The sequence below is a fragment of the Dermochelys coriacea genome, chromosome 2 (assembly GCF_009764565.3).
Source record: "Dermochelys coriacea isolate rDerCor1 chromosome 2, rDerCor1.pri.v4, whole genome shotgun sequence".
In the NCBI taxonomy this organism is placed as follows: Eukaryota; Metazoa; Chordata; order Testudines; family Dermochelyidae; genus Dermochelys; species Dermochelys coriacea.
The window spans coordinates 40,113,898-40,134,539 of NC_050069.1; the positions used below are offsets into that span (position 1 = coordinate 40,113,898).

The 20,642-nt window shown below is 43.1% G+C and overlaps 1 protein-coding gene across 9 annotated transcripts in view; it reads right to left on the reverse strand.

The window, feature by feature from the left end:
• VPS13B (vacuolar protein sorting 13 homolog B) overlaps nt 1-20,642 on the reverse strand; it is a 921,736-nt gene that overhangs the window by 216,285 nt on the left and 684,809 nt on the right. The gene's annotated exons all lie outside the window — the stretch shown is intronic.

Here is a 20,642-nt window from a genome sequence, read left to right on the forward strand (position 1 = left end):
CAGCTCGAATGGGGGGAATCCAGTGGAAGCTTGGGGAACCTCCCATACAGCAAACAGCAAATAAGGCAGTAGGGCATCCCAGTCTTTCCCATCGTGAGTAACCCCTTTCCGTAGCATGTTCTTCAATGTTCTATTGAAGCGTCCGACAAGACCATCAGTCTGGGGATGATGGACTGACGTTCTGAGGGTCTGTATATGGAGCATTGTACATAGGTCCTTCATTAACTTAGACACAAAGGGGGTCCCTTGGTCCATCAGGATCTCTTTAAGTATCTCTACATTGGAAAAAATCTGGACTAATTCTTTGGCTATGGTCTTGGACATGGTGTTCCGTTGGGGTACGGTCTCGGGATATCGGGTGGCATAATCTAGTACTACCAGAATGTACTGATGACCCCAGGCTGACTTCTCCAGTGGCCCTACTAGATCCATAGCTATTCGCTTGAATGGGATTTCAATAATTGGTAGAGGTACCAAAAGGGCCCTTAGGTGTGGTTGGGGCCCATGTAACTGACATTCTGGACAAGAGATACAATATCGCCGGACAGCCGCATAAATGCCGGGTTAAAAAATCCTCTGCAGAATCTGATCAAGGGTCTTATCTACCCCTAGATGGCCCCCAAACAGATGGCTGTGAGCCAGATCCATCACACCTCTCTGATGCTTCTGTGGGACCAAGAGTTGTTCTATGACTTGCTCTTGGACCTGGACTAATATGTATAGCAGATCACCCTTAATCACTAATATGGCCCTGGGCCTTTGACTCTCCCCTCCACGGGGACCCCACTTACCTCGACTACTTCTTTACGAATATTGGATCATTCCCCTGATCCTCACCAAAATTCCCAAGTGAGGTCCTCATTTGTCCAAACTCAGGGGGATCTACCTCTGTCTCCCGCTCGGGGAAAAGCCCCGGGGAACAAGGTCCGGCTATTGGCTCATTGATCTCCTGCCCCGCCCTGCTGTCTGTTGAGCCACCTCTTTCCCCTACAGGCGTAGATTTCTGGTACTGGGTCAAGATCCTCGTTCCCCTCCTTTTATCTGCCCTCCATTCTCTCCGAGACTTCCAGGGCTTTCCCGGCGGGAAGAATAAATCCTGGCCAAATTTGTGGAAGGTGGTGGGGGCGGCGTTATCTATCTGGGCCACCCTCTGGGTCCCGAGTTCATTATTTTCTTCCACCTTCTCCCCAGGGAGTAGGCTATCAAACCCCAGGAAGTCTTGTCCGATAAGGGGTTGGGGAGTTTCGGAACTACTCCCACTGTCACCTTAGTGGGGTTTCCGAGAACTTCTATTTTTACGGTGATGGTCATCCCCATGCACACAGGATATTCCTGAGCGTTTGGCCCGGGATAGTTGGTCCTGCCCGACCAGCTTTCCCGAGACCAGCATGATTGCACTTCCTGAGTCTACTAATGCGGTGGTCTCTATACCATTCATCTTAATGGGTCTAGTATATCTATGAGGGACCATCGCAACCCCTACTAGACATATTCGATCACATGGTCCCCCTATATCTCCCAGTTCACATTGCATGGGCTCTTCTAGATTTGGGCATTGGGCAGTGATATGCCCCAATTCGGCACATGCATAACATCAGTACCCTGCTCAGGGCAGCCCCCGATTTTTCGGGCTACTGGGCTTTATCCTCTGAGCCTTTCTCCCCCCATCCTCAAGTCTCTCCAGGACCTCTGGCTGCTCTTCGGCCTCCTTCCTCCTCTCGATAGTCCGGCCTGGTGCTAGGGCAAACCAGGACCTCGGTGCAAAGACTTGTCTCCGATTCTGGCGCCTTCCTTCCCCGGTGGTCCGCGAAAGTTCTTGGGCTGCTAGGTGTCTCTCTATGAGGGAAACTAGTTCATCATAGGAGGAGGGATCGTTTTGGTGGACCCACCCCCGTATGTCTGGTGGCAACCCCCTCATGTACCTGTCCAACATGAGGATTTCCACTGTCTTCTCCAGCCCATGGGTCTCGGGGCAGAGCCACTTCTGGGCAAGGTGGATGAAATCAAATAGCTGGGACCTCGGCGGTTTGCTGTCCCGGTATTTCCACTCATGCAAGGGCTGGGCCCTTATGGCTGATGTCACACCTGATCTTGCCAGGATTTCCGCCTTCAGCTGGGGGTAATCCATAACTGTCTCTGTGGTCATGTCGAAATAGGCCTTCTGGGGCTCCCCACACAGAAATGGAGCCAGGATACCTGCCCACTGGTCTTGGGGCCAGGCCTCCCACAGTGCTGTCCTCTTGAAGGCAAGGAGATATGCCCCATATCGTCATCCGTAATCATCTTCTGTAAATAGTTGCTTGCCCACAGCGGCCGGATCTCCTGGGGCCCATGCGTTAGCATGGTCAGGGCTTTTAACTGGTTCACTACTTCATTCAGGGTGGCTCAATCTTGGGCCGCCTGGTTCATCAGTAATTGGTTCGTCTCCTGTTGGACGTGTACTGACTCTTGCTGGGCAAGCATCTGCACCCTAGTAGCCTCTTGTTGGGCCGCAGTGGCCTGTACCGACACCTTCACTACATCCTCCATTTTTTTATTTTTGTGTGTGTGTGATTTACCCTGCCCTGAGATGGCTTGCCACAGAGCCTTACTCACTCACCAAATCCCACTTCTCACACCACGTGTGGCAAAATACCTTGTTCGCCTCAGTAGGCTCAGTCCTTTTTAGCCTTGGAGACTCAGGTTTGGGGCAAGGCGAATCCTTATAGGTAGCACAGGGTCCGGCTACTCCTCTCCTCAGTCAGTCCCTTGTGCTTGTTTTCCTTCCCTTCTGGGGAGCAAGTGTAGCCTCCCTGCTGGGAAGGTCTGGTGTCTTGCTGCAAACAGCCTACCGGCAACTTCCCTGCTCCTCTCACTCCCTCACTCTCCCCCTCCTGCCACCGAAGGGCGGGTTTAAAAGGTCCCAAGTAGTTGGAGTCAGCTGAACCTAACTGGTTCCCTAGCAACCCCTTTTCCAGCTGAACCTTATTGCCCTGTGGTTCACTCTCCTCAGTGGATAGGGAGGGGCCTTTTAATCCCCTGGGACTAATTACTACCCCCTTTTGTAGCTGTTTGTCCTGGGTTTACTACAATCTATATCTATATCTATCTATCTATCTTAGTATATGTTCCATTCTATGCACCCAATGAAGTGGGCTGTAGCCCACGAAAGCTTATGCTCTAATACATGTGTTAGTCTCTAAGGTGCCACAAGTACTCATGTTCTTTTTGCGGATACAGACTAACATGGCTGCTACTCTGAAACCTGTCATAATGTGAAAGGCTTATCAAGCAAATATACTAATAAGGCAGAAACATCCAAATCAAAGATTAGAGTGATATACTAAACATAATTTATGGAAGAACAGGACCACAATACCTTATAGAAGACTCATCACCAGATAGAGAAGCCCTCCAATAAATAATGATGTGGGAAGAGGAAAAATAAGGATGCGGGAAGAAGGGGAATACCACTTGAGATATATTAAAAATATTAGAGATGCACAAGTGGCCAATTATCCATAGACTTGAGATCATGATCTGAATTGGATTCAACTTATGTTATTAATATCACATGTAAGACTCAGATCACACCAGTATCACATTTATAATCTATGATTTCACCATATGATGTAGTGCAGCATAACTGCAGCAGAGCAGGACTAATCATAGAGATGTACAAATGGCAATATTTTGCTGCTTCCTAATCCTCCCCACACTCATCAGAAAAACTTTGTAATGCTACTCCTGATCAATATGACAGCTACCTCTATCATTTAAAGAGAAATCACAAACTACATTGGATTTGACCACACTCTCTCATGGAAAAACCCACAAGAGCAGTGTTAAGAGGAAAAACTCCCTTTAAAGTTTTTTTCCTGAGGAATTGTCCCAGACTGCATCATCATAGTGAGGCCTGCCCTATTATGGAACAAGTCATGGGACACAGTCACATACCTTGTGGATCCTGGAGGAGGAAAAGTGGGCCACAGTCCTATGCCTGGAGGTTCCGCACTGGTTCTGTACCTCCCTTTACAGCACAGTTCCATTGGAATTGTGCTACAAGGGCTTCTGCAGTCAATGGAAGCCTTAGAAACTGAGTGGAAATAAATGTAATACAGTTTGGGCCTGTATTATCTTTTTAGTCTAATACAGGGATGGGAAAACTATGGCCTGGGGACAAACTATGGCCCGGGTGGGCATCCGGCCCTTCAGACAATTTAATCCGGCCATTGAGCTCCCGCTGGGGAGCAGGGTCGGGGGCTTACTCCACTTCGCGTATGCCGTGGCTCCCAGAAGCAGTGTCATGTCCCCCTTCCAGCTCCTATGAATAGGGGCAGCCAAGGGGCTCAACACGCTGCTCCTGCCCCAAGCGCCACCCCCGCAGCTCCCATTGGCTGGGAACCATGGCCAATGGGAGCTGCAGGGGCGGCGCCTGCAGACAGGGCAGAGTGCAGAGCCACCTGGCCGTGTCTCCACATAGGAGCTGGAGAGAGAACATGCCACTGCTTCTGGGAGCTGCTTGAGGTAAGCACTGCCCAGAGCCTGCACCCCTGACCACGTCCAATGCCTCAACCCCCTGACTCAGCCCAGAGCACTCTCCTGCACCCTGAACTCATTTTGGCCCCATCCCAGAGACTGCTCCCCCAGCCGGAGCCCTCACCCTCTCCCGCACCCCAACCACCAATTTTGTGAGTATTCATGGCCCACCATACAATTTCCATACCCAGATGTGGCCATCAGGCCAAAAGGTTTGCCCACCCCTGGTCTAATATGCTCAGGTGTTTTGGAGGACAATGTTAACCTCCTCTGGCTCATACCCACACTTACTCCAGGCTCCCTACAGATCTTGCAACTGCATGCAATATCTTTGGGGACCATACTGTATTAAGTGTCTGTATTATGTTTCATTGTGGGCTAGGGATTGTAAGCAACTCCAGGGAGGTGAGATGGGATGTTGCCACTGTTCCACCATGAACTAATAATAGTGAGGCATGATTAAGGTGAATTACTCAGGTTGTAACCACCTCCAAAGAGATACCATCTCCAGGGAAGGCTTACATGTACTGGTTCAAACTGGATTCTATAGAGACCAGCTGACAAAGGAAAGGCTTTTGGCAAAGGCTGGGTTTAAATGGACTCTAGGCCTTAATTCTGGTCCAGCAAGAAGGTCCGGACAGGACTTTTTATCCAAGAGAGGCCCCAACCCTTATGGAAGGGTTGGAAAGACTTTGGCCTATTAGGGACCCATAAAACTGATAGGTGACCTCTGGTAAGTTTAGCATGTGTTTAAACCTGTTTATTGTTTTTATTATGTTTTCTCTGTAATGCTTTTATCCTGAGCACAGGCCTTTAGGCAGACTTGCTTGCTGGAGATATCACCGTGTAAGGTAAGGGGCTGTGCAGCCTTAAAACTTCCTGCTCAAAAGGGAGTGGGACAAGGATCCCTACCTAGAGAGAAGTATTAGCTGGAGATACAGGCTCTCTTGGAGCAGACCATGAAGGGGGCATGGTACAGGTGCTGTTACTCTGAAACTGTGACACCCAGTATCAGAGAATGTGAGGAATATGGTCCCCAAGGCAGAAGACTTCCAGTACCTAAATATGGATTTAGATGCCTGCCTTTAGTCAACTGAGTTTCGAAATTTTAGCTCTAATAAAAATGAACTGGCACATTGTATAAACTGAAATAAATATATTCAAATAAATATATTTCCAGATAATCACAAGATTGTACTGTCACAGTAATGGAGCAAAAGTAACGAAGCAGTGTTTTGAGTACCTTTTTGCCCAAGGTAACCTCAACAACCCCACGCTGTGCCTAGGATCCCAGAGCTGGCCAGCAAACCCCAAAAGTGTATGTTGCTGGTCAGGGAGAAAACACTGTCAAGATCATTGAATCAGCACATCCTGCATGGACTCCATCTCCAATTTAAAGTTCAAACTTATCTCTCCTGTTAGAACTGCTGTTTAGGGTGGAATTGCAAAATGTCTGCCTTTTCCCAGTGTCTGGAAATCCCCTTGCTACATATGCTGATACAATTTGTGCCCTGTGACTAATCTGGGGGTGGACGAAGGCCAAGAAATGCAATTAAAAACTATGAAATCCCGACCTTTTCCAATATCTAAACAATGTTAATGATACCAGGACTGCAACTTTGTCTACATTTTGGAATTTTAATCCTAAACTGTGCATTTCCATTCACTGTTCGTTTAATTTACAATGCCAACAGCCTTTTCATTTTGGTTTTTTATGTCTACTTTTGTGCACATGCACATTTGACTGAATTGCGGTATTCATATACAATTTGTAGCTTTCTATCTGTGAAATGGGTTCTTCCCCATAAAGTGGTTATTTGGGGGTTATATTACAGAGTTTTGAAGGGTTGGGGTTTTTTTGCACTATGTTGAAAAAATAAAATGTCTGCTTAAAATAGTCTCACTTAGTAACAAAGTAAATGCTCAGCCTCTTTCCCAACACAAGAGTTATATCTAGGTTTCCACTGGAATTAAAATATTTGCTTATAGGAAATATCTTAAAAGTACAGTCTAACAGAAAGATATATTACTGATGTTTTTGGAAATAAAATGAAATGATGAAACAAAGCTTCCTAACAATGGAAAGATGTTAAGATGATGACTCAAGGCACTGGCAAGCAATTTATTTTGATAGTGTACCTCAAATAATCAACTTTATTTCACTTTATTTTCAGGAAACAAATTTACAAATTGGATGCCAAGTACTGGTAAAACCTACCAGGAAAATGATGCAAGTATTGTTCAAGTATTCCAGCTCAGGGGTTTCATTGGCATTTTCTAGATGTTACATTTTGGCACTCTCTTCAATACTATCAAGCTACAAGTTTGCTCTAATTCTGAAATTTAATTAACAAAATAGCCCAGTGGTAAAAATTATGCAAAAGATGAGTATCTAATGTCATTTATGTTCCAAAAGAGTGAGCCATTCAAAAACTTAAAATTATTGCATTAAAAGCAGAACTGGACACAAACTGACCATAACAACAATCATGTATACATGAGCCAGCAAAACTTTATTTGCCTTCACCCAAATTACTGATAAGTCAATGTATCAAAGTAGTGATGAAGACTTTATTCAGCACAAACATTAAAGCAGAACTCTAAAATGAAAAAGTCACAGATCTATGTTGCCCACTGAGCTGGGGAGTTATATATATATAATTATTATTATTGCCAACTACTGTATATCATATGAAAAAGAGAAAAGAAGGCAGGAAACTTCACCATATTTTTCTCATCTGATGTGAAACACTAATCCAGACTCACTAACGCCAGAAACTCTCTTTATACAACAATGAACATTATTTATGGATTTTCAAAATTAATTCAGCTCTGGCACATACTTTTTACCTCAGGTGTGAAAACTCTGCATGTGGTACAAGCTTAGCACTGCTAGAATAGAATTCTGCCTATAATTTCAAACAGGATTTTGCTGCACTGCATACTACTGGAGTTCCCATGCCTCCCCAAATGTAAAGCCATATTGTGTTAAACCCTACATTCTCAATGTATGTTTGAGTATCAACTTGACAAAGTGTTCTGTGGGGAGAGAGAAGGAAGAATCCCCTCCAAGGCCTCAAATAAACTGTAGAGCCATTCCATGGCCACCACAGCAGCCCAGGAATACTGGACTGAGACTCAGGAGATCCAAGTCTTTTCCTGGATCTTTCAGGCCACATTTGAGCTTGTGCAAACTATTTAATGTCTCTTTAATGCATCTGTAAAATGGGATTAGTTTTACTGTACTTCCTTACTTCACAAGGGTGTTGTAGGGATCAATTAATTAATGTGTCATATCCTCAAATACTGTGGTGATGAGCATGATTAAAATGCACATAAACAAATGCCCCTTACACTCTGATGAACTTGCTCTCTGTGGGAATGTCTACACAGCAACTAGACACCCATGGCTAGCTCTTGCTAGCCTACTCAGGTTTGTGGGGCTTGGGCTGCAGGACTGGTTCACTTCTGAGCTCGGGCATGGAGCCTAAGCTCTGGGAGCCTCCCACCTTGCAGGGTCTGAGAGCAGGGGTGGGCTGAGCGTGCGGGCTCTGGAGTGGGGCTAGAAATGAGGAGCTCAGAGTGTGGGAGGATGCTCCGGGCTGGGGTAGGTGTTGGGGTATGGTCAAGGTTCTGGCTGGGGATGCAGGCTCTGGGGTGGGGCTGGGGATGAGGGGTTTGGGGTGCAGGAGGGTGCTCTGGGCTGGAATTGAGGGGTTCGGAGGGCTTGAGGGGGATCTGGACTGAGGCAGGGGGTTGGGGTGTGTGTAGGGGGGGCTCAGGGGTGCAGGCTCTGGGCGGCACTTACCTCAAGCAGCTCCCAGAAGCAGCAGCACATCCCCCCTCCGGGTGCTACATGGAGGCATGGCCAGGTGGCTCTGAGTTCTTCCCCATCTGAAGGCGCTGCCCCTGCAGCTCCCATTGGCCACAGTTCCCAGTCAGTAGGAGCTGCAGGGGCGGAGCTTGGAGCAGGGGCAACACGCAGATCCCCCTGGCTGCCCCAAACATAGGAGCCAGAGAGGGGACATGCTGTTGCTTCAAGGAGCTCTGTAGAGACGTGGCAGGCGCGCGCAGAGTGACCGCTGACCCCCCTCCCTGGCTGGAGCATGGGAAGCCACAGACCCTGCTCCCCAGCAAGAGCTCAAGGGCTGGATTAAATCGGCTGGTGGGCCAGTTGTGGCCCACGGGCCATAGTTTGCCCATCCCGTCCTAGAGCCTGGGACTGAGACTGGAAGCCTACACAGCAATGAAACAGATTGCCCCATAAGCCCAAATTGGCCAGCACAGACCAGCTTGGAGTGTCTAGTTGTGTAGTCATATCCTTAGGGTCAACGACTGATGCTAACTTCATCCCTGCTCTTTCTCCATCATCCACACCCTGCTCCATAGGCATCTACAGGGAGCTTAAGTAAAGCTAGGCTCTATGATATGCAGGACTGGGTGAAAACATCCTGGGCCAGTTCCTCAGCCTTGTTTATGGTTGCTTTGCACTGTCTAATGACACAAATCAGAATTAAAACTAAATCAGTGGCAAGTTGAGAATTGCCCCATACTGAGGGAATTATCTGGTGGTAGAAGGCTGGCATAGTGACTCCTTACATCATCCCCAGGCTTCTAATGCATGACAGGTGTCCAGCACATCTCTATGTCCTGCAATCAACAAAAAGCTGTTGGAAAGGCTGGAAGGGTCCATTATTAGCTGGGTGTGAAGTATAGCAGCCCCAAGGCTTTACACTAGAGCTAGCCCTATGGGTAGATCTGTGAGGACTTAACATGGTCTAAAACCTTTGTTCACACCCTGCAATACTGTATCCCAGCAGTGGAACTGCAGAAGTTCCATTGCTTCTGTGGCCATACAAAAGATGTGGAGGTATCAGGGCTTTCCTCATTTATAATGGTAAAACAAAGAAAATGTAAAGTTGCCTTTCTATACTAAAAGGAACTTCCTTTCTGTAGCAGACAAATAGTAGTTTGAATTTGTAGTACAACACAGCAAACTGCTGAGAACCACATGGAGAAAAACACATGGGCAACAGTTTTTCCACCTAAAAGGACAGCGATCCTATATTATTTAGACATCAAAAAATTTTTGATTTTTAGTCTATTAGATTCAGACTATCCTGTAATAAAATATACCAATACAATTTCAGGGCACTGTTACAATGGGTCGGATTCATTCCTGGTTCATAACAACTGAAACAAATCACATTATACAAGGGATAAATTTGGCTCATTGGCTTTGTGCACATGTTTACCTAAGATTAGCTCATGTAATGGACTCAATTTCAGCATATTACTCAGACCTATTTGGAAAGATGCTTAGTCATAAATTTCCCTCTTAAATTATCTTATATCCTTTCCATATTTTACAGTTTACTTTTGCCTGTATTTAAGCCATGGTCACATAGATCACTTTACAAAGGTATTAGAGGGTGCAGGTCTTTGTGGTTTTTTGGAAGGAGAGGTTGACTCATCTGGGATTTCAAAAATGTTTCTTAAAGTTTTAATGAATAAGAAATCGGAACACAGTTTGGAGTTTCTCAGTGAAAAAGTCATATCTACTTAGTAAAAAACATGTATAAATTGAAACTAAAAAACTAGTATGATTATAACATAACTATACTGTACAACACAAAAGTTATGATGCAGAAAGACCCTGGGACATTAATAATGTGTTGAAATTCACTTGAAAATAAATGGGAAATATAAATTCTTTGAAAATAAACATCATGGATTTATGCCTTCTAAATGGCTTTGTATCCCTTTCATATTATTACATATATACAGTGTCACCATCACTTCAATGCAAATGTTATTGAAAAAGAGGAAAAACTATGCGTATACATATCCTTGGCATACTTTAAATAAGTGTGAAATTCACTCCAAATTGTGCTATAACTATGCCAGACTAATCAGATTTTGAAGAAATACTTGTATTTTCTCCTGCCAAGATCTCTAGTACAAATGGCTGTTCTTAGCCGCTTATCAGACACATTAAAAACGTTCTAAGATGATGAAGCATTACTTGATTTTGAAAATAGGCTGCAACTGGGTAGAAAAATATAGAAAAGGAAATAGTAAATATGGTAGTTATTGTGCAGTCCGTAAAAATGTAACATCTACTACAACAGACAATGCAGTATTACGGTGAAATCCTGACCTTATGGAAGTCCATGAGAGTTTTTCCATTGACTTCAATGGGTCATGATTTCACTCATCATCTGCCTTTCATGTAATACTCTACTAGGTAGAAGTCTTGTTGCAACTGCATGATTTTGAAATTCATGAACTGCAACAGCTCAGTTACTTTTAGTATTTAACCAAGTGGTTCCTAATGAGATTTGATATACCGTCACAAGGCTGACTTAGGAAAGATAAGAGGGTTCCAGCTGATGAGTCAACTCTAAAGATGACAACCGAAGTATCAACATCATAGTACTCATTTTAGTAAAAATATCCAGGAAATGAACTCTTACTGGGAAGATCTCTTCTGCTGAGGATTCCCTTGATGGTCTAAAACTGACGAGATTTGCTCCTGGCCCCAGACACATTGTAGAGAATAGGTATGGCTGGAGTACACTGCACTCCAGCTGATGAAATTTTTATCAGGTCCTATTTGTGCAAGAATCTGGCCAGAGAATTGGGGCACAGTAACCAGAACCTTGACAGTTCCCTTCCGGCTGTGTGAAGCAAATTTTTGATGAAGAAGAGAATCTTGGCCATAGAACGTGTCAAAAGAACACTACACAAGCACACTATCACAAAAGGTATATTTGGCAAAGCATCACCAACAGCATATTTTTTCTATAAAAGACATTTAAGTTGAGTTAAAGGTACTAACATCTGAAAAGCAACATCTAAAAAGTTATTTTGCTGTGGCTCTGATACATTTTAAAAACAACAACAAATCCTAGTGCTTGCTTTGATATCACATACATTAAAAATACAGAAAAGACTGGGATGGCTCCTGCACAAGGATGCCACAGAAATGTTGAATCCTTCCCACAAAGAAAATGAACATAAGAATGGCCATACTGGGTCAGACCATAGGGCCATCTAGCCCTTCTTTTATATCATCAAAAACAGTACTACTGTGCACCTGAACCATGCAGAATTTTCACTAGCTTCACACAATTTGAAAAAAAAGCAGCACTTGTTTTTTAGAAGTAGTTGAGGGCTAATATTATTCATTTTCTTTTCAATGTAGATATGAAAACAATAAGATATTCTTTATTTCTATATGAAGTTACTGGAAACTTTAAACGAACAACATTCCATTTAGTTATCAACATAATGCTTATGGTGGTGAGAGTGTGCAGTAACATTTATTTAAAGTATTGATCAGAGAAACAACAGCCACAAAATATTGTCCAAATGTTGAAAGTAATACTATTTAATAGAGAGATTGGCTAGAACATTCATCTTCTTTAGACCATTACACAAAAGTTAGTATGAAACAAAAGAAATGTAATCCAAACAACAGAGGCAAGAAGGTCTGTTTTAGATAATCAAGTAAAGTAGACCTTAAAAAAATAAAAAAGCTGGATTGAGCCCAAACTCGCACTTAACACTCAGGTTAAAATTGCTGTGGCCCATGAGGCTCCAGTCTCAAACACTTGAAAAAATAAATAAAAATAATTATCAAATAAGATAAAGGTTTTATTGAAAAAAGCCCTTCAAAATCCTCTTTGTCTCCACTAATAGTTATTAAACCCTTAGATTTTTACAACATATTTTTTAGGTGCTTTTCTAGGGAAAAAAATTATTGCTTTGTGGGTACTTTTCTACTGGTCATGAGCCAACATGCTAGTTTCATTAGGGTTAAAGAAAATATGAAGACTTTAAACCTTATCAATATGAAATTGCACAGTACATGGAACAGATCTTAAACATTTAACCTTTTTCTTTCCAAATATTACAAAATACATTTGGAAGATGTAGAGGTGAACTCTGCAGGGTTCATGCAAAAGCTATTTGGAGTCATATCTATCAGTCCATTTTTATTTCCAAACTATCATTTGTGAAAAGAAAGGAAAGAAATAAAAAGTTATCCAAATTAAATCCATGACAAATCACACTATGACTGAAATTGTTACAACCTTAATTCAAGGCAGATATTTCATCTAGTTTATTTCAGTACTGGCAAAATATTAAAAAAAATATGGCCCCAAAACAGGCCATACCCCCATCATGTTTAAAGCGTTTTGGTAACAATTCCACCATGCATTTATACATTTTTTGCTGTAAACAGAACAAAAACAAACAAACAAACCTAACAACAACTGCCACCACCACCACCCGCAGCAGAACCCTCCCACAATCATATCCCATTTAGTTAAAAATGAATGATACCCAACTAACTAACTAAAAACTCCACTCTCAAAACTATTGTCATTACTACCTTCTAGGAAACAAATATCTCTTGGATTTATAATACTACATACAGTCATTTAATTTTTGCATGACTATATTAATACTACTTAACTTCATCAGCTTCATTGCGAACCCATATTGCTTGTTTACAATTTTTTTAAAGAAAGCCATTCCTAATTGTTTTTAAATATTCCCTCCTAATTTAACTTAATTCTCAGTTTTTGAATCTCTCATACCTGAGATCATAAAGCTTACATTTGTTTATTTATTTCACCATTTTATTCATATTTTTAGAGTTTGTGCAGATACACCAAAAATAACTATATAACAATCATTTTTCCTAGTAAGAGCTGATACAAATGCAAATATTTAACATTCATTATTTCTGTTCCTTCTCTACATTATTCAAATAGATGCTACAGACAGAAAATATTTTACAGCAAAACAAAATTTTCTATATTTCTCAGTTCTCAGTTTATTTTGCCTTATTTTTTTCACACTAGACATGGTAAGCCAGATCTGTAAGAAACTACTATTCCTCTGTCTTAGATCTATGACCTTTTACATTGTGGGTCAGATTCTCTAGTCCTCTAAGTCCACTTTGTGCTGTGTAAGTGGCACGAAATGGATGTAGGACACATGGAATTGCCAGCAGAGAATTCCCCTTGTATAGACTCTCTACCAGCGTAAATGTCTCATTCATCAGCTGCCTCTCACCCCTGAGTAGTGGGAGGAAGTAGACATGCCAGAGGCATTCTGTGGGGGTGGAATGAAGTGAGCCTGATTGTCCACTGGCAAAGGTCTTGACTGAGAGAATTTACACCAGTAGCATAAGTTAGAACTGCTCCCTTGCAGGTGTAACTGATACCAAAGCTAGGTGTCATGGATCTGAGAGCTCTAAACAGCACCCTGCAACCCTCCTCCTTAGCTGAAAATCTGTCCCTGTGAGAATATCCCATTCTCCCCTAAAGCACAAGATATTATATGGGATATCAAGTTGAATTTTATGCTACCTCTTAGCTAGTTTAAGCACTTCCATCAAATTACTTCTTAATAATCTCAAAGTTAAATACACCAAATTTTGTTAATCTCCCTCTATACCATTTTTAGGCCCTGCGTTCCTTTTATCATTGTTGTTACCCTATGTTTTACTTTCTCTGACTGAACTGGAACTTCTTGAATGATCATATTTTTAAGTCTCTTAGTTTCTATTCATTCAGAAAAGAAACATAGTTTTTATTAAGCACCATTTTTTTTGGAACCTTTTGCAAATAAAGTCCTAGCCCACATGTCTCAGAAGATAAACCATTTGATGGCAACTTTATTAATAAATTCAACCTATTAATTAGTGGCAATAAGTCACTGGTCCATCAATTAATGTAGATTTAAACCACCAATAGACACCTCAGAACTCCAGTTAATGAAAGATCCCAAACCACCACTCTTCAAGTTCCCATTTCTCTAACAAGAGAATCCAGTACTTCAAAGAGCATTTTGCCTGAGTAAAACTGTGTAGGGGTTTCAGGATTTGGCTCATGCTGTACGCAAACCTCTGAATGTATAATAGTGACTGTCATTCTAATGTCCACTGCTTCTGGGATATTATTGTTGCCATTTACTATATTTGCTCAATTTTCAGTCACTGCAATAAATTCCACATGGATAATGAAAAGAGTATATTTAGCCCCTCTTCTGAATCCCTCCCCTCCAAAAGCTGTTTTTTACCCAACTAGGGTTGCCAACTTTCTGCTTGCACAAAATCAAACACCCTTTCCCAGCCCCTCTCCAAGGCCCTGCCCATGACCCACGCCTTAGCTGAGGCCCTGCCCCTTTTTACTCCATCCCCCCTTCCTCTGTCGCTCGTTTTCCCCACCCTCACTCACTCGCTCATTTTCTCTGGACTGGCTCAGGGGACTGGGGTCAGAAATGAGGAGTTCAGAGTGTCGGAGGAGGCTCCAGCCTGAAGCAGTGGGTTGGGATGTGAAAGGAAATTAGGGCTCTGGCTGGGGGAGTGGGCTCCGGGGTGGGGCCAGGATGAGGGGTTTGAGGTGCAGGAGGGGGCTCCAGGCTGGGGGGTGGAGCCAAGGGGTTTGGAATATAGGAGGGGACTCTGGGCTAAGGCAAGGGGTTGGGGTGTGGGAGGAGGTACAGGCTCTAGGCTGGGGATGCAGGTTCCAGGGTGGGCCAAAAATAAGGGGTTCAGGGTGCAGGAGGAGGATCAAGGCTGGGGCAGGAGGTTGGGGTGTGGGGGCGGGGCGCTCCAGGGTGCAGGCTCTGGGCAGCACTTAGATCAAGCAGCTCCTGGAACCAGCAGCATGTCCCCCCCTACCCCCTATGCGTAGGGGTAGCCAAGGGGTCCGCATGCTGCCCCAGCCCAACCACTGCCCCCACAGCTCCCATTGGCAGTACCCCCTGGCTGCCCCTACGCATAGGAGCCGGAACAGGGACATGCCGTTGCTTCCGGGAGCTGTGCGGTCCAGAGGCTAGCAGGGAACCTGCCAACCCCACTGTGTGGCACTGCCAACCAGACAGTCAACAATCTGGTCAGTGGTGCTGACTAGAGCCATCAGGATCCCTTTTTGACCAGACACCTGGTCACTCTACACCCAACATTATCTTCTTCTGTGCCAACACACACCACTACAGCAGACACACCTAAATTTATCTGACTTGTACAAACTCTAGCAATTGAGACAATTTTAGTTCTAACCCTGATTATTTTTGACTTCAGGAATCAAAAGCACAAAAGATAAACAGCTCTCTCAAAAGAAATCTGGTAATTAGAATGCCAACTTCTCAGAATTTACATATACTAAAAATACTTACAATTACACCACTTTTCCATAGGATACTAACTAGTCAACACAACATCTGCACAATATGTGCATCTGCCACTTCACACTTAGGCTGCCTGGCTTCTTGAGACATATTCCCTGGAACTCGTGTTACTGGTTTTATGATTTTTAAAGAAATACAAATGGGAAAGGGCATTATATTTATTTTAAACAATAAGTATGTTGCCTCATTTATTTTTGTTCTCTACTAGGTGACTATATAATTGTAACTAACGTTTCAGTTAAATCTGCATTTAACTCAAGATATGTAAAGATTTACTCTTATTGCAAGTAAATGCCAAGAATTCTGGAAATTTAGCTCTTCTCGATCCTTCAGGCTTAGATTGGAGAAGAAACTGAAAGGCGAAGGAATAAAGAGATCTAAGGGAGATCCAAAGTGGAAGAGATTTTTGATCTCTGCTTTAACTGTATTCAACTATTTCAGCATTTGCAACTACTTACTGTTAAGTGCTGCATTTATCACTACCATTAAAAGAAGCTGTGAATGAAAGAAAACAGCACAACAGACTAAAATGAAGGTTCTTAAGTTATTTTTCACCAATTATTACAAATACAGTAGCTACCATACTGAATTTAAAATCTATGGGCTAGATTGTGATTTGGACTTGTGGGCTACTGAGAGTGTCACACCAGGCATTCAGGAGTAAACAGGGCTATGCAACTTTCCTGAAGCAGATGGATGGAGAGCAGGAGAGGAATGGGCAAAAGCTAGGTTCCACCTCTGACTTGCCGGCCACTGCAAATGCTATGTGGAACTTGACTAAATGTTTATATTTAAAGTAAACAGAACTAAAAATTAACTGTCAATGCACAGAGATATATATGGGCATAGTTTAAAAAAAAACACCGGGTGTGGTAATTTATTGTTATGTTTAACGAGCAGGAAATTACTACTGCCATCCCTGGAGCAAGAAGGAAACATGGGAGGAATTTTAACTCAGAGGCGTGTCTAAGTCACAATGCTTCCTAGAGCTACTGTTGGTATGAATACACCATCAAACTTATGAGTTACTGTACCTAATATCACAATATAGCCCTATAATTACAAGCAAAATAGTATTTTTATTGTGAAAAGAAATCTGCTGAAATTTCTCTGCTTTTATGAATTAATGTATGAATAAAATAGAAGAGATTTAACCAAGGAAATTTGAGAACTTAATAAATTGCATGTAATATAAGCAGTTGAAAATTAGTATTAGATGATGCTAAAAAGATTGAGGGATTGGCTGCTACTCTGAAATCAATCTGGATAATCACTCAAAAGTTTTGGATAGTTATTTGAATCTTATCCAAACCTCTTTGAACAGAAAAGGAGTACTTGTGGCACCTTAGAGACTAACAAATTTATTAGAGCATAAGCTTTCGTGAGCTACAGCTCACTTCATCTGTAGCTCACGAAAGCTTATGCTCTAATAAATTTGTTAGTCTCTAAGGTGCCACAAGTACTCCTTTTCTTTTTGCGAATACAGACTAATACGGCTGCTATTCTGAAACCTGTCTTTGAACAGAAAATCTGAAATAAAAATCTTGCAAGAAAAGGCTTATTGCAAGACTTCTGGTACCTCCTCCTTCTGGTTGGATCAGAAATATTCTATTTCTAAAGGGGAGCTTATATATCATCTGTGGTGGGGATAAACTGCTAAGCAAGTCCAAATGGTAAAACAAAGTGGCTTATTTGTCAGTTATCATAAAAAAAATTACTTATCTTTCTCATTCTCGGATTCTAAAAACTGCTGTCAGAAATGGATCTATGCTCTTTGGCTCTAATGTCACTGGCAGCAGTTCAGAATGGATGAGGTCTGAATTACTGGAATGTCAAGTCTGATTACTGTGACTTCTGGATATCTTAAGTGTCCTCTTTTTAGAATTCTTCCTTTCCAGGGGCCAAATTCAGAGGAGAATCTAAAGTTATCTTCTTCTAGCCTCTCCTTTGGGCAAGTTACATCAAATTACCCTCAGAACTGCTGTGCAGTTGGTTGGTTATTTTACACCCTAAAGCTAAAATGGGCTAACTTCAGAAGTTCTTACCAGTCTTGTGCTGGGAGTTCTACTTGGAGCACAGACCCAGAAATAGGACTTGGTTTTCAACTACATGCCAAACTTACCAGGAACTTCAAGGCCCTTGTATACAATACTCTACAACACTGCAAAACGGAAAGATCTCGCAGAAGTTTTTCTCTAAGTAACTCTTAGAAAAATTGTCCCCAGCTCCAAAAGGCAACTTGTAAAGTGAGGCAATAATATATCTGACCTTTCTGATTTTCTATTAACATAAAGTTCCTAAAGTTGAATTCAGATTTCCATAAACATCTGATGAATAACCTCCTGCATTTCTGAAAGCCTTCTCCTTAATACTACTTACCCACTGGATAGAGCCTGAATCCTGTCACAGCAAAGGCTGTAACCCCTGAAGAGTAGACTGGGAGTCAGAAATCCTAGCATCTATTCCAACTCTCCCACTGACATACTGTGTTACAATGGATAAATCACTGAATCTCTCTGCAAAATGGAGTTAACACCACATATTTACCTCACACAGATATTGTCAGGATAAATTAAATGTTTATAAAGCAATTTTAGATTATTGGCTGGCAGGTGCTATCTGAATGCAAAGCATGTTTATTATCTACATCAACGTAGAATCTGATTAGATATTAATATTGGGGCAAATATAACTAAAAAGTGACGTGGTGTAGAAATTTATATTAGGGCACTGTTTTCCTGGACTCATCTTGAAGCTTGAAGAACAGTAAAATGACATTTGTAGAATAGTTTATAACGACCTATGGTAAAATTTTCAAAAGTACCTAAGCCCTGGTCTACACTAGGAGTTGAGGTCGAATTTAGCAGCGTTAAATCGATGTAACCCTGCACCCGTCCACATGACGAAGCCCTTTTTTTTCAACTTAAAGGGCTCTTAAAATCGATTTCCTTACTCCACCCCCGACAAGGGGATTAGCGCTGAAATCGGTTTTGCTGGGTCGAATTTGGGGTACTGTGGATGCAATTAGATGGAATTGGCCTCCGGGAGCTATCCCAGAGTGCTCCATTGTGACCGCTCTGGACAGCACTCTCAACTCAGATGCACTGACCAGGTAGACAGGAAAAGGCCTGCGAACTTTTGAATTTCAATTTCCTGTTTGGCCAGTGTGGCAAGCTGCAGGTGACCATGCAGAGCTCATCAGCAGAGGTGACCATGATGGAGTCCCAGAATCGCGAAAGAGCTCCAGCATGGACCGAACGGGAGTACGGGATCTGATTGCTGTATGGGGAGAGGAATCCATGCTATCAGAACTACGTTCCAGTTTTCAAAATGCCAAAACATTTGTGAAAATCTCCCAGGGCATGAAGGACAGAGACCATAACAGGGACCTGAAGCAGTGCCGGGTGAAACTTAAGGAGCTGAGGCAAGCCTACCAGAAAACCAGAGAAGCGAACGGCCGCTCTGGGTCAGAGTCTCAAACATGCCGCTTCTATGATGAGCTGCATGCCATTTTAGGGGGTTCAGCCACCACTACCCCAGCCGTGTTGTTTGACTCCTTCAATGGAGATGGAGGCAACATGGAAGCAGATTTTGGGGAAGAGGAAGACTATGATGAGGAGGTTGTAGATAGCTCACAGCAAACAAGCAGAGAAACTGGTTTTCCCGACAGCCAGGAACTGTTTCTCACCCTGGACCTGGAGCCAGTACCCCCCGGACCCACCAGGCGGAGAAGGGACCTCGGGTGAGTGTACCTTTTAAAATACTATACAAGGTTTAAAAGCCAGTATGTTTAATAATTAATTTGCCCTGGAATTCGTGGCTCTCCTGGATATACTCCCAAAGCCTTTGCAAAAGGTTTCTGGGGAGGGCAGCATTATTCCATCCACCACGGTAGGACACTTTACCACTCCAGACCAGTAGCACATACTCGGGAACCATTGTAGAACAAAGTTTTGCAGCGTATGTTTGCTGGCGTTCAAACAACATCCGTTCTTTATCTCTCTGTATTATCCTCAGGAGAGTGATATCATTCATGGTTACCTGGTTGAAATAGGGTGCTTTTCTTAAGGGGACATTCAGAAGTGCCCGTTCCTGCTGGGCTGTTTGCCTATGGCTGAACAGAAATGTTCCCCACTGTTAGTCACACGGTGGGGGGAGGCAAAATGCGACCTTGTAATGAAAGCACATGTGCTATGTATGTAATGTTAACTGCAAGGTTTACCGTGAAAGAGTGTACCCATTGTTCTATAAAATGTGTCTTTTCAAATCCCACTGTCCCTTTTTTTTTTCTACACCAGCTGCATGTGTTTCAAGGATCACAGGATCTTCTCCTTCCTAGAGGCTAGCGAAGATTAGAACGCGAAAAAAACGCACTCACGATGAAATGTTCTCTGAGCTCATGCCATGCTCCCACACTGACAGAGCACAGACGAATGCATGGAGGCAGACAATGTCAGAGTGCAGGAAAGCACAAAATGACTGGGAGGAAAGGTGGTGGGCTGAAGAGAGTAAGTGGCAGGCTGGAGAGAGGGCTGAAGCTGAAAGGTGGTGGCAGCATGATGAGAGGAGGCAGAATTCAATGCAGACCAGATTGTCTGCCCTTGCTTTTACGGAGGGAGGGAGGGAACGGGGGCCTGACGATATGTACCCAGAACCACCCGCAACAGCGGGTTTTAGCCCTATCAGGCACTGGGATTTCTATCCAGAATTCAAATAGGTGGTGGAGACTGCGGGAACTGTGGGATAGCTACCCACAGTTCAAAGCCTCGGAAGTCGACTGTTGCCTCGGTACTGTGGACACAGTCCGCCGACTACATGCACTTAGAGCATTTTTGTGGGGACACACACACTCGACTGTATAAAAACGCTTTCTACAAAACCGACTTCTATAAATTCGACCTAATTTCATAGTG